General features: G+C 41.0%; 1 protein-coding gene across 5 annotated transcripts in view; it reads left to right on the top strand.

Annotated features, from left to right (window-relative positions):
- The first annotated feature begins 3,190 nt into the window (after positions 1 to 3,190).
- Positions 3,191 to 14,826, top strand: part of LOC106603308 (stAR-related lipid transfer protein 13) — a 46,070-nt gene continuing 34,434 nt past the window's right edge. For 2 of the 5 annotated variants that reach the window (XR_006769628.1, XM_045717038.1), the window contains exon 1: positions 3,191 to 3,498. The gene's annotated coding sequence lies outside the window, so the exon portion shown is untranslated. Of the gene's footprint in view, positions 3,499 to 14,704; positions 14,825 to 14,826 lie in introns of all 5 variants that reach the window. The other 3 variants (XR_006769629.1, XM_045717037.1, XR_006769630.1) reach the window with 3 other exon arrangements.

Genomic DNA, 14,826 nt, shown 5'->3' with positions numbered 1-14,826 from the left:
AAACCCATGTCTCACAGCCCTTTGTCTCCTATTTCCAGGCCCACCCCGCTTCCCCGTCTCATCGACGGCCAACATGCTTACGCGGTGAGGCGTCTCCTGAAGGTTCGACCTCCGGGCAGGGGATTCCAGTACCTGGTTGACTGGGAGGGTTATGGCCCAGAGGAGAGGTGCTGGGTCCCCACCAGAGACATCCTGGACCCAGGCCTCATCGCAGATTTCCAATGCCGACACCCCGGTCAACCAGGTATGCGCCCAGGTAGGACGCCTTATGGCGCCCCTACTGGGGGGGTGGGGGGCCTTTGCCTGTTGCCAGTTCATTTTGTTCATCAAACCTACCAGCGTTTTTCCCCTTGTTCCTGTCTTGTCTATAGTTCTTGTTTTCTAGTTTTCCCGGTTTTGACCTTTCTGCCTGCTTTTACCCTGAGCCTGCCTGCCGTCCTGTACCTTTGCCCCACTAATCTGGATTACCGACCTCTGCCTGCCCTGACCCTGAGCCTGCCTGCCGTCCTGTACCTTTGCCCCACTAATCTGGATTACCGACCTCTGCCTGCCCTGACCCTGAGCCTGCCTACCTTCCTGTACCTTTGCCTGCCCGTGTTTAATTTAATAAGCATTTGTTACTTTGACACGGTCTGCACCTGGGGCTTACCTTCAAACCTGATACTGGTAGAGGAAGAGACTATAAATAGTGTGTGGTCTGGCGTTTTCTATGATTGATTTGTAGTTATTCATTCTGTTGCATTTATTTTCCAAAATTGAATTTGAGGTGCAGCTGCAGGTTTAGGACATGTGAGCAATGTGACAATTTGTGTGTTTTTTTTTGTGTTTGACTAGTACAGGGTAAAATAGCAGATTTATTTGCACCTATCTAACATATTATGCAATGAAAAAGATCAGTGAAGCAGACACGTGTTTAGGAGGATTATGACATGTTCTAGTCTCCCAGCCTCCACTAACAGCCCATTTCCTGAGAGATCAGCTCTTCTGTACCACACCTTTTCCCTTTGCTGTCTGTGTTACATATTCACTGTAGTTTCCCAGAAGCCCATACTTCCCTCTGAACTCATCTGCCTGTATGTAAGGAAATGTCTGTCATGGATTAATCATATAAATGGAAAATGAAGAGAAAGTTCCAAACTGCTTCTGAACTTTGATCTGATCATGAATATCAGGCACTAATGGCTTTACCTCGGCTAGAACTATCAGATCTGAAAATACTTATGAAGAGTATCCCATCATATAGTGTGCTATTGTGGAGCTTTATGTGGAAGGTTAAACTTTGTTGCTCTACAATATGGTAACAGCGAGGTCCGTTGGCCTTGAGAGCTTGAGCTCGACCGCGTTGCTGTACAGCTATTTTCAGGTCTCTCCAAAGATGTTCGATCGGGTTCAAGTCTGGGTTCTGGCTGGACCACTCAAAGACATTCAGAGTCTTGTCCCGAAGCCACTTCTGCATTGTCTTGGCTTTGTGCGTAGGGTCGTTATCCTGTTAGACGGTGAACCAGAAATGTTTTGGTTCCCTTCCCTAGATCTGTGCCTCGACACAATCTTGTCTCGGAGCTCTAGTGACAATTCCTTCGACCTCATGGCTTGGTTCTTGCTCTGACATGCACTGGCAACTGTGGGAAAGGAAAAGAAAGGGAAAGGGGGATACCTAGTCTATAGATAGGTGTGAAAAATCTTTTAAATCTATTTTAGAATAAGGCTGTAACATAACAAAATGTGGAAAAAGTACTTTCCAAAGGCACTGTATATGTATATGAATGTGTGTATAGACATCATGGACAGTATATGAAAAGAAAAGGTGTGTACAGCAGTAGCTATATAGGATGAGCCTTGACTAGAATACAGTATAGACATATGAAGTGGGTAAAACAGTATGTAAACAGTGTTCAATGACTATGTACATATAGGGCAGCAGTCGCTAAGGTGAGTACCGGATGGTAGCCGGCTAATAACAGTGACTAAAGTTCAGGGCAGGGTACTGGGCGGAGGCCGGCTAGTGGTGACTATTGGAGCCCGGCTAGTGGTGACTATTGGAGCCCGGCTAGTGGTGACTATTTAACAGTCTGATGGCCTGGAGATAAAAGCTGTTTCGGGTGCTTGTTGTGGCCCAACGTCATATTAATACACTTTATGTTGTTGTTTCTTTTATTTTGTCAGTTACCTGTATGTTGTTTACTCTCGTCAAGTTTGGCTTGTTGACTTGTTTCAAAAAGTTGGTTGTCTGAACAGAGGTCACACAGGCCTCTGTGTGACCTCTGTACATAATGTTTGGTTTGAGATAACATTTGTGACAGCTTCAGAGATACAATGAGTGTACAAAACATTAGGAACACCTGCTCTTTCCATAACATAGACTGACCAGGTGAATCCAAGTGATCTCTATATATGTCACTTGTTAAATCAATTTCAATCAGTGTAGATGAAGGGGAGGAGACAAGTTAAAGATGGATTTTTAAGCCTTGAAAATTGAGATATGGATAGTGTGTGTGTGTGTGTGTGTGTGTGTGTGTGTGTGTGTGTGTGTGTGTGTGTGTGTGTGTGTGTGTGTGTGTGTGTGTGTGTGTGTGTGTGTGTGTGTGTGTGTGTGTGTGTGTGTGTGTGTGTGTGTGTGTCATTCAGAGGGTGAATGGGCAAGACAAAAGATTTAAGTGCTTTTGAACAGGGCATGGTAGTTGGTGCCAGGTGCACCGGTTTGAGTGTGTCAAGAACTGCAACACTGCTGGGGTTTTCACACTAACAGTTTCCCGTGTGTATCAAGAATGGTCCACCACCCAAATGATATCCAGCCATACCTTGTAGTGTCCATTCCCTGACGGATTGAGGCTATTCTGAGGGCAAAAGGGGTGCAACGCAATATTAGGAAGGTATTCCTAATGCTTTGTACACTCAGTTTAGTGTTAATAGCTTTTTCAACAGTGTCATGGATTTTATAAGAAAGCTATTTACTGAAGCTCTGAAATCTTGTCGGTGAAGCAGTAGTAGGCCTAAATGTAGGCTAGTTATAACAAATATACAATTGCACCATCAGTTGTAGTTTGAAAGGTAGAAAGGAATTATCCTTCTGTATTAAAGTTGTGGTTGTTAAGGCCATTTTAAGAGTTTGTAATTCATCCCCTCACAAGCTCAAATGGTATGGCCCTCCTGGAAAGGGGTGGGGTGTTTGAGGTGGGACATTTGTTCAAGAGGAACCAGATGGTTTTCAGCATAAAAGGTGTCAGGAAGGCCAGGTTATTTTAGGCTGGTACGGTCGTTCACATATAGAAAAGTGGCCATAACTTTGGAGTTCATGGCTTCTGTTCCCTTAATTAATTTTATTTTGCCTGCTTGAAACGTATTTTTCTTGGATTTGTGTAACTCTAACTCTCAATCACTTCTGGAATCTGTACACTTTTGACCACTACAAGGCTACTGTTGAGTGTTTTGTGCTTCAATGCTCTTTTAATTTGTTAATGAGTGGTCGGATTAAGTTTCAACAACTGCTTGGAAAAAATGGTGCGTATGAGACTCCCCTCTGAATAGCTGATACTATTTTTAGCTAGTTTATTTACACAAGTATATTATGGAGTCCCACTGAGAGAAAAAGAGAGGGACAATTTAGACCATATGATTGATACATTTCTTCTTACAAAAGCTTATGATGTGCTTTGCAAACATCACATGTTCTGTCTTCTAAAGAAATTGTCTACTTTCGTCAGTACTTTCATTAATTTCTAAATAGATTGTATTTATTTTTAAAGCCAATTGTAGTGAATAATGAAACAGCTCTTTACCTTATGTTTGTGGTATATTATAATGCTATAGGCTTAACACTAATGTTAAAGCCATCCACTGCGTAGGGAGAATGAGACCTTTGAACTCTACGTTGTTCCTGATGTCACCACACACGCTCAAGCCTGCTGGAATTTTAATCAAATAGAAATGTACAGTAAGACTTGTTGGTCATGTGGGCTTTGAACCCTTGGTGATCAATGGCTCACATTGTAGTTGCTTGGCCTTCTATTGCAACATTTGGTTTGAAACAATGGCAGCCTTACAGCTCCTGTGAACAAAACAAATTATTTCGGTTTGAACGAGAAATGGGAACGCAGGGATTTGTGGTTACTTGCGAGAATATCCCCTCTCTATCTTGGGACCACAGTGTTATTCTTGTGTCTATGGTAAAGCACTGATTAAAACATTTGCATTAATTCAGTGAATTATTCAAGTTGTCCGAAATGGAAAGTTGGATTTGGTTTTAAAGAGAAGGCATTGTTATAAGTTGTATGAAAAAAGGCACAAGCATTCAATTCTTCTATTTGGAGATTTTGATGTAATATGTTGGGCTCCCGAGTGGCGCAGTGGTCTAAGGCACTGCATCTCAGTGCTAGAGGCGTCACTAGAGATCCTGGTTCAAACCTGGTCTGTATTACAACCGGCTGTGATCGGGAGTCCCATAGGGCAGCGCATAATTGGCCCAGCGTTGTCAGGTTAGGGGAGGGTTTGGCTGGGGTAGGCTGTCATTGTAAAATAACAATTTGTTCTTAACTGACTAAGGTTAAATAAAAACAAAAATGTGGAAATGGAACTTCAAGGCTTTTTAGGCCATACCATGGGCGCAACTTTCACTGGGGACAGGCAGGACATGACCCCCTCCCTCCCACCCCCCACATTCTGAAATTGACACCATAGAGCGTGTGGACAGGCTGTGTGAAGGCAAGCTTTGCTTATAGGACCAGCACGGGAGAGATGAACAGAGGCAGCTGCTTTCTGTGTTGCGTTTTTTCTCTGAGGTGTAAAAGCAAGCAGTGCAGAAACTTGTTACTCTTTAGTTGACGGATCTAGCTGGCAAGGGAACTGCTGTTTGACAGAAAAAGAAAAAAATATTCCCAGTGCTGAGCTAGTAGTGTAACTGACATGTTACGTTTGCTAATGTTTCATCCAATCTTGACTGAAGTTAATAAACTACTAGCAGCTAGCTAGTAGCTACCACAGCCAGGTCAGCTCTAGCTGGCCTCTAGCTGTCTGTCAGGTAGCAGTATCTAACAGCTGTTGTGTGTATGGAAATGTTATGTAGCCTTTGTTTTGTCCCGTTTCAACATAAGTACATTTGATTATGTACCATTAGCTAGAGCCAGCCAAAAGCTGGCTAACATTAGCTAGCTAGCTCAATAACTTTAGCTATTAATTTTCCCTCAATCACACTAGACTTGAATAAAACGATGAAACCAGCGTCCAGACAATTGAAGACCAATATTCTGACATTTTTCATCACAATGTGAGTTTTTATTAGTCAGTATAGCAATGTAACATTATTGATCTCTCAGTTTCCTTAGTTAATTCCCTACTTTTCACACCGACACACAGGGGCGGAAATCCCGGGGGGGACGGGGGGGACATGACCCCCCCATCCTGGGAAAAATATGATTTGTCCCCCCCAATATATCACTGAAACATAACTATGTAATTTAAATAATATTAATAATATGCAATGAAAGCAATTGTGCTGATTATAGACACTTAATAGCGCGTTTTTAAGTTTCAAAAGATTGCGACCCCCCCACCCTTTGCCTCACAATGGTTTGATCCACTGCCAGTTCCTTAGTTGGCAAGGTAACAGAGGGGTGGTATCCACTGTCTGAAAGGCACTCAATGAACGTAACTGACGTGAGGTTAATCCAGTCAATCGCGCACACACACTAGCTGAATATGCAGAGCTAGCGGGCAAATATTAACTATTAAGCTAGCTAGTACCTATTCCATTTATGTGGCCTCGTCAAAGATGGAATCTTTGCTATCGTCAATTTATTCCAAGATCAGCATGCAGATGATGTAAGTTAGGGCTTCAAAGTCCCTGTGATAATGTTAGCGATAAACTGAACAGAACTACACTCTCTTCTACCATTGTCTTAAATATATTTAATGGTCTCGTTGCAAAAGCTAAATTGTCGCAAGGGAACTTTTATTTATTTATTTTATTTCACCTTTATTTAACCCGGGTAGCAAAGATTATAGCAAACACCACTGAAACGGAATTGGTGCTCGCTAGCTTTGCAAATTCAGCTATTGTTGGAAGCCAGCCAATATGAAACAAACTATTAAAATTACAAAAGGTTGCAGCATATGTTGTGTAAATGGTGAACTCATACAGCTGTCAACTCTTGTCATTTTAATCCGTTTCACATTTGCTAGCTACCTTTTAGATCGAAGCCCAAATAGAATGATAAAAGATAAGATTATAGAAGCCCATCTCCTACTGTAAATAACCTACACACACTATGTGTGTGTGTAGCCAGCCAGCCAGGTAGAAAAATGGCAGAAAATTAAAAGACGGACATCAGAGTATTTTTCAGTACACCAAAACGCAAAGTAAGAACCCTAGTAGCCTAATATCTCAAAGACTAGTTGATAAAATGTTCATAAGAAAGAAATGAAATTCTAATGGAAATGTTTCACAATGATGTCATTAGGCAGAGCAGGCAACAGATGGCACACAGACAGCAGAGTTGGGGACAGATATGCAGGGACAGACTGGCAGAGACAGGGAGTCTCAGGTAAGTTTGTTGAGTCTTTGTTTGGCAACATGAAAGGTTCTCAATTTTTTTGACTTGTAAAATAGGAACATAATTGGAAAATGCCATGGATACCCCCACTCTCAACTTAAACTGGTGACTGAACTAAGATTTGTTAAAGGCAATGGTATTGCTGTTGTGATTAGTTGTGTAGTTTTGGGTACCGGTAGTTAGGAGTACGGCAAACACCTTATTTCTTTGGTTCCTCAATATACATTTACCATATTACAATGTAGGCTATGTGTTACAGCACTACTTTTGGTGTCCCCCTCAGGAATTGCTCTTGAGAAAATGTAATGTAATTGTCCCCTCCAAAGTTGATATCAGATTTTCGCCCCTGCCGACACAGTATAAACAGCTCGATAGGCTTCACTGTCATGGTGCACAGTAAGTACACAACACTATGTTCATCATGTCTTAGCAGGATCAGATGGTGACAGGTGTCCCTGCAGGGTCAGACAGCCAGGGAAGACCAGTCTATGGATCTCAGGTGAATTTTTTTATATATTATAACAATCAGTGAATGGATACAAAGTTCCATCTTGAGTTGATGGCTACAGTCTGGGATCTGGGAATAATGGTCATTTCAATTATTGAACCATTTCTATTCTTGGATAATATAATGTATAAATGTACACCAAGGTAATTCTTTGTCATGCATCATCTGAGTAGGATCAGGTGGTGACAGGGGTCTCATCAAGGTCAGGCAGCCAGGGAAGCCAGTCTGTGACAGCGCAGAGGTGAACTTTTTCCAGATACAACACTTCATTCTCTCTGTGCAGCAAACACTGGACAAGCAAGAAGCTTCAAAGATTGAAACTATTTTAAGGCAGTCTGACAAACCTCTAAAGTTGATTTTCAAACTGTATCAAGGGTTGATAGAAGCTTTCCCCACTGATACAAAACATGTAAAACAAAAATGTGAGGAAGACCTGGGAGACGCTATTGGTGATGATGATTATGATGATGATGATGAACGGATACAGATACTGTATGTTAGAATGCCCAGTCATGTGCATATAATCTCAGACATAAATTATTGCAGTTTAAGTGAAACTGAATATCATGCACTCAAAAATTGTCTTATTCTGCTGAAAAAACAAATGGGGACATATTTGCATATGTTATGGTCTTATGAAGGCTGGCTGAATTATGGCAAAGAGTGTGTTATTTTATCTCAGCATGTCATATTCTCCCTTCTCCCTGTTTTTGTTTGCTTGGAAATGTTGATACTGGAGACTGTTATCAGAAGAAACGGTGTATTCTAGCATTTACAGCAGCTAAGAAATGCATTGCCTTTAATTGGAAGGTAGGTTATCCTCCCACAATAGATAGAAGAAATGTCAAGTGATCTATCACTAGATTTGATTTATTACAAGATTAAGGGTATACTGTGCAACTTTCATAAGGTCTGGATGCCTTATGTGGAATACTGTTTAGCAAAAGGAGTCTTGAAAACATGCCCACATCAGGGGAGATACCTATTTAGGCAATCACTAGCTGCTGGGCTGCTCAGACCTGGCCCTGGGGGTCTGCCGATGTGTTGGTTGTCACTCTGACCTTGGCCTAACACACTTGTAACCAATAAAGTTCCCCTATCTGAGTGGGCTGTGTTTGGTTGGGGCGCTGCAGGGCGGTGGACCCCTAGGGGTAGGACGGGGTGACCCAGCTATATTGTGTGCAAGTAAAAAGAGCTCTACAGGGCTATTAGGCCTATGATAGGAACGATATGGAGGATCTACTGTTTCTGTGTGTTAATGTGGAGGTGTATGTGTTTTTATTCAACTTTTGTTTTCCAAAACGCTTCCTTGAGACATAACAAAACAAATAAAAAGATGGGAAGGAAGTTGTTGGGGAGAGAGCTGAGTTATTGGATACACTGGTGGGCGTGCAGGTGGCTCGGCCTGGCTGGGTGGTCTGGCTGAAATTTGACAAGAGGATGTCGAAATCAAATCAAAGTTTATTTGTCACGTGTTACAGTGAAATGCTTACTTATTAACCAATAGTGCAAAAAAGGTATTAGGTGAACAATAGGTAAGTAAAGAAATAAAACAACAGTAAAAAGACAGGCTATATACAGTAGCGAGGCTTTAAAAGTAGCGAGGCTACATACAGACACCGGTTAGTCAGGCTGATTGAGGTAGTATGTACATGTAGATATGGTTAAAGTGACTACGCATATATGATGAACAGAGAGTAGCAGTAGCATAAAAGAGGGGTTGGCGGGTGGTGGGTCTTAAAGATAATCAAAAGTTGTCTTTGTACTTTACTTGTAAGAGTTGTCCATTTGTTAGGCTATTGGTTAAATGTGCAACACAATATTGATAATTGAATTATCCTAGATCTAGTTCAGTCTTATCAATCGCTTAAACATTTTTAATACTGATCTCTTACCTAGCCTGATGCCAATAAGCGTTTTTGCTTACTTTTTGTTGTTCTAAATAGATACCGCTAGAAGGGCCATGGACCATATTAGATTGTGTAGAAATGCAGAAAATGAGCTTTAGATGCCCCCTAAATGGGAGGACCCCACACTTCTAAAACCAAAGGTGTGTCCCTGGGCCATACACAATGTTGTCTATTTTATTTTCTGGTTTCATGGTCCTCAGAAATTCCCTGTGAAGTACAACAGTCAGAGAAGAACATGATCATAAGATAGCACATAAATGATGGGTCATATAGTAATTGATGCTCTCAGCAGCACAGAGAACACACTATCATAAAATATGTAGATCCTCTTATGACACTGTGGTTTAAACGGATTTCCTATAGGCCATTAGCCTCACATCCATCCTACCCCACCCCATTCCACCATGGCTCTGTTTCTCCGTGGTGTCAAACATAGAAGCAACACCTCCAATACCAGAGACAGACACATTTCCTGATCAGTACTCTCTCCCCCAACCCAAAGCAGAACGGCCACCGACCGTTCTGACCATTTTCTCACCTCACACCCAGATGGGAAAACAGCATCTTGCTCTGTGGTTAACTTTCACTTCACTCTAGAAAAAATAAGACCACACTCTGCTCTCTCATAGAGACTCACATCTCCCATGTCTAACCTTCCAGTCAACTTGTGAAAGACAGGCAGGCAGGCCTCCTGCTCACCTCTCACGTCCAGAATGACAGTCCTCCCTTCTGTTCCCCCTGGACTCCTGAAGAGACAGCCACATATACATTCAGACAGTCATAAAATCTAATCAAGCATAGCAACAAGTCTCATAAAAATGCTCAATGACCCGATATATTGGATATTTTTAGATTACTTTGATTATGAAACACAGTTAGGCTAACATAAGCGAAAGCTCCATATGCTGGCAACTAAAAGGATTTGAGCCAGTAACGCCATGATTGACGTAAATTTGCTGATGAACGAAGACTGTGGTTGAAGTGTAATATGATTTATACGAATGCAGCGACCCGTATTTCTTTGTAAAGATCTGCTGCCAATTTAATTACTTCAATCATCACTTGTAGAATTACAATATGGCATCCATATTATACACTTAATTATTGTATGTGTGTAAAGCTTGTGCAATGTAGATAGCGGCAGTGAAGTACATAAGTCAGAGAAGAATATGATCAGTGTTCCCTTGTAAGGAGCTCTGAATGAAGATGTGTTAAGACTCCCCAAGTCTCAGCTGTTCTGGTGTCTGATGGTGTCAAGGTTCAGAAGGTGGTTTTAAGACTCAGCATGAGGGAAGGACTAGACTCCAATTGGCAGGCGGCTCAATTGAACACCGTAGGGAAGGAAAAACAGATGGTAGTGCTGGTCAGGATGCTGCACTTGCCTCAAGGCAAATCTGTTTGATGTTTCAACAGCCTTCCAGCTGCTTCTCGAACTGATCACAGGGAAGAGACAGTGGATGTTTAGAGATGAGAGGCGGGATATGGAATAGTGTACTATTTTGGTGAGGGAGCTTTCTGACATGCCAATGGGAGATTCCTGTAAACGTCAGTCACTGTAGTAATTGTTTTGTTTTTGGATGTCTTAGGTTTTAACTTTCCCTTTGGAAATGAATCATGTTGCTTATTGACTCCACAGCAGACACGATTCTGCTAGTTTGGCTTAAATATGTAATAGAAACCCATGAATCCATTATGAGGACATGAGGCTAACCAAGTCTCAATGGTGGAAGTGTATGTAATGTAGCTATTTTAGTTTCAGTGGGGGGTTTGTACTGGTTTAATCTGTTTCCAATGAGTGATCCCAATGAGTCTGCATTTACAGTACCCCAGACCTTTTCCTGGAGCCAGTTTGCTGTATGGCAGTAAGGAAAAGGAGATCTGCATGGGAAGGAAGCATGGCTTCCCCGGGGACCCACACAGCTAACTCTACAGGGCTTTCAGCTTGAAACTCATTAATTAACTACAGGTTCCTTTCAACTACTCTAATCATCTCAATGATGATATGGGCCACACAGATTTAGTTCATTTCTCCCTTGATATAAATGTTGATGTCCTGAATAACTGAGTAGACTGGTAATTTGGCAGTTGTTCAGATACAGCTCTATTCCTTCTGAAAGTTGGTGTTGTGAAGACGTATTTCACAATTTTCCTGTTACTGCTGGAGTTTCAGGCTTTCCCTGGTGGAGAGCACAGTGAAACAGTATTGGTGCTTGGGAACACAGGCCTCCAGTTATGATATTCAGTCTGAGCTTGGGGAGTAAGGGAGTTAAGGAATGTCGCAAAGAGGTGGAGTCCCTCCGAGAGGAAAAGAGAGGGCCAATTTAGACGACTTACAGTAGACTATAGTACAGTAAACTGATGCTAGAGGTCTTTGTGTGAAAGGCTCACTGGTTACCCATACGGAAATGTAATATATGGCCATATTTGGCCTTATATATAAAATAATGTGACTTAGATTTTAAAATACATTATCATATATTTCAATAATCTATATAAATCTCACAACCCCATACAAAAAATTCTAAAAAGGGTAAGTATTTCATCACGCAAAAGGAACTGAAAACATTCTTTTTTTTGTTCTATGCATTTATTGCTTTGAAATGCATTCCAGAAAATGTAGAGTTGCAAAGAAAAAGACATATCTCAGACTGGCCAATAAAAAGAAAAGATTAAGATGTAGAGGTCGACCGACTATGATTTTTCAGCGCCGATACCGATACCGATCATTGGAGGACCAAAAAAGCCGATGCCGATTAATCGGCCGATTTTTATTTTATTTATTTGTAATAATGACAATTACAACAATACTGAATGAACACTTATTTTAACTTAATATAATACATCAATAAAATCAATTTAGCCTCAAATAAATAATGAAACATGTTCAATTTGGTTTAAATAATGCAAAAACAAAGTGTTGGAGAAGAAAGTAAAAGTGCAACATGTGCCATGTAAGAAAGCTAACATTTAAGTGCCTTGCTCAGAACATGGGAACATATGAAAGCTGGTGGTTCCTTTTAACATGAGTCTTCAATATTCCCAGGTAAGAAGTTTTAGGTTGTAGTTATTATAGGAATTATAGGACTATTTCTCTCTATACGATTTGTATTTCATATACCTTTCACTATTGGATGTTCTTATAGGCATTTTAGTATTGCCAGTGTAACAGTATAGCTTCCGTCCCTTTCCTCGCTCCTACCTGGGCTCGAACCAGGAACACATCGACAACAGCCACCCTCGAAGCAGCGTTACCCATGTAGAGCAAGGGGAACAACTACTCCAAGTCTCAGAGCGAGTGACGTTGAAACGCTATTAGCGCTCACCCGCTAACTAGCTAGCCATTTCACATCAGTTACACCAGCCTAATCTTGGGAGTTGACAGGCTTGAAGTCATAAACAGCGCAATGCATTGCGAAGAGCTGCTGGCAAAACGCACGAAAGTGCTGTTTGAATGAATGCTTACGAGCCTGCTGGTGCCTACCACCGCTCAGTCAGACTGCTCTATCAAATCATAGACTTAATTATAATATAATAAACACACAGAAATACGAGCCTTAGGTCATTAATATGCTCGAATCCAGAAACTATCATCTCGAAAACAAAACTTTTTTTTCTTTCAGTGAAATACAGTACCGGTCTGTATTTTATCTAACGGGTGGCATCCCTAAGTCTAAATATTCCTGTTACATTGCACAACCTTCAATGGTATGTCATAATTACGTAAAATTCTGGCAAATTAGTTCGCAACGAGCCAGGCAATGAACGCAAGAGCAGTGACACAACTTCATGTTAGCAGGCAATATTAACTAAATATGCAGGTTTAAAAATATATACTTGTGTATTGATTTTAAAGAAAGGCATTGATGTTTATGGTTAGGTACATTGGTGCAACGACAGTCCTTTTTCCGCAAATGCGCTTGTTAAATCATCACCTGTTTGTCGAAGTAGGCTGTGATTCGATGAGAAATTAACAGGCACCGCTTCGATTACATGCAACGCAGGACACGTTAGATAAACTAGTAATATCATCAACCATGTGTAGTTAACTAGTGATTATGTTAAGATTGATAGTTTTTTATAAGATAAGTTTAATGCTAGCTATCAACTTACCTTGGCTTCTTGCTGCCCTCGCGTAACAGGTAGTCAGCATGCCATGCGGGCTCCTCGTGGAGTGCAATGTAAGGCAGGTGGTTAGAGCGTTGGACTAGTAACCAGAAGGTTGCAAAAACGAATCCCCGAATCTCCCCATAACAAGGCAGTTAACCCCCATTCCTAGGCCATCATTCAAAATAAGAATGTGTTCTTAATCTGACTTGCCTAGTTAAATAAAGGTGTAAAAAATACAAATAAAATAAAAAATAGGCAAATCGGTGGCCAAAAATAGCGATTACCGATTGATATGAAAACTTGAAATCGGCCCTAATTAATCTGCCATTCCGATTAATCGGTCGACCTCTATTAAGATGGGCAAAAGAACACGTTGAGACTGGTGTTTTGCGGGTACTATTTAATGAAGCTGCCAGTGGAGGACTTGTGAGGCGTCTGTTTCTCAAACTAGACGCTCTAATGTACTTGTCCTCTTGCTCAGTTGTTCACCGGAGCCTCCCACTCCTCTTTCTATTCTGGTTAGAGACATTTTGTGCTGTTCTGTGAAGGGAGTATTACACAGTGTTGTACCAGATCTTCCGTTTCTTGGCAATTTCTCGCATGGAATAGCCTTCATTTCTCAGAACAAGAATAGACAGACACGTTTCAGAAGAAGTTCTTTGTTTCTAGCCATTTTGAGCCTGTAATCGAACTCACAACTTCTGATGCTCCAGATACTCAACCAGACTAAGGAAGGTCAGTTTTATTGCTTTTTTAATCAGGGCAACAGTTTTCAGCTGTGCTAACATAATTGCAAAAGGGTTTTCTAATGATCAATTAGACTTTTAAAATGATAAACTTGGATTAGCTAACACAACGTGCCATTGGAACACAGGAGTGTTGGTTGCTGATAATGGGCCTCTATACGCCTATGTACTGTAGATATTCAATAGAAAATCTGCTGTTTCCAGCTACAAAAGTTATTTACAACATTATCAATGTCTGCACTGTATTTCTGAACAATTTTATGTTATTTTAATGGACCAAATGTGCTTTTCTTTCAAAAACAAGGACGTTTCTAAGTGACCCCAAACTTTTGAACGGTAGTGTATATACTTAAAATCAATGCGTAAATCTCACACGTAGGGATGAATTATTTTCTAGATGCATTTTGTGTTAGGCAACCTTAGGACTACTTAGTTGTTTCTTGTAGATGATACTTGCAATCTCATTTTGAGATTAGATTGAGATGACGTAGACTTGTGTAGGTTTATCATTTGTGATGGCAGGTAGTCTAGCGGTTTAGAGGTTGCTTGTTCTGAATCCCTGAGCCAATAAGGTGAAACATTTGTCAATTTGGCTTGAGCAAGGCACTTAACCCTAATTGCTCCTGTAAATCACTAGACAGAGTTTCTGCTAAGTGGCTAAAATGTGATGTACACATTTTGAGAATGCACAGAACGTATAAGGATGTTTATTTTCGTACACTATAGTTGTGACTGCCCATAAGGTTATGGAATCACATTGTATTCATAAAACATGGTTTAGATATTGTTTTGATCAATATCTGTAGATGGTCGTAATCCACTATTATTTTAGGTTGAGTCCTCCAAGAATTTACTTTGGGAATTCCTTATGCCTGTTGTCACCAGCAGGGGGCAGAGGAGCACAGCGGTTTGCGTCTCCCCTACCCTCAACAACTCTCGAGAAGAAGACGCCTGTGACAACTATAACCTTTTCTTATCCTGTCTCATTTTCTTTGTTCTCGTAAACAGGT

Source organism: Salmo salar, chromosome ssa04 (assembly GCF_905237065.1).
Source record: "Salmo salar chromosome ssa04, Ssal_v3.1, whole genome shotgun sequence".
Lineage (NCBI taxonomy): Eukaryota > Metazoa > Chordata > Actinopteri > Salmoniformes > Salmonidae > Salmo > Salmo salar.
Note: the sequence above shows the minus strand (reverse complement) of the source record. Positions and strands in the feature narration are given on the sequence as shown.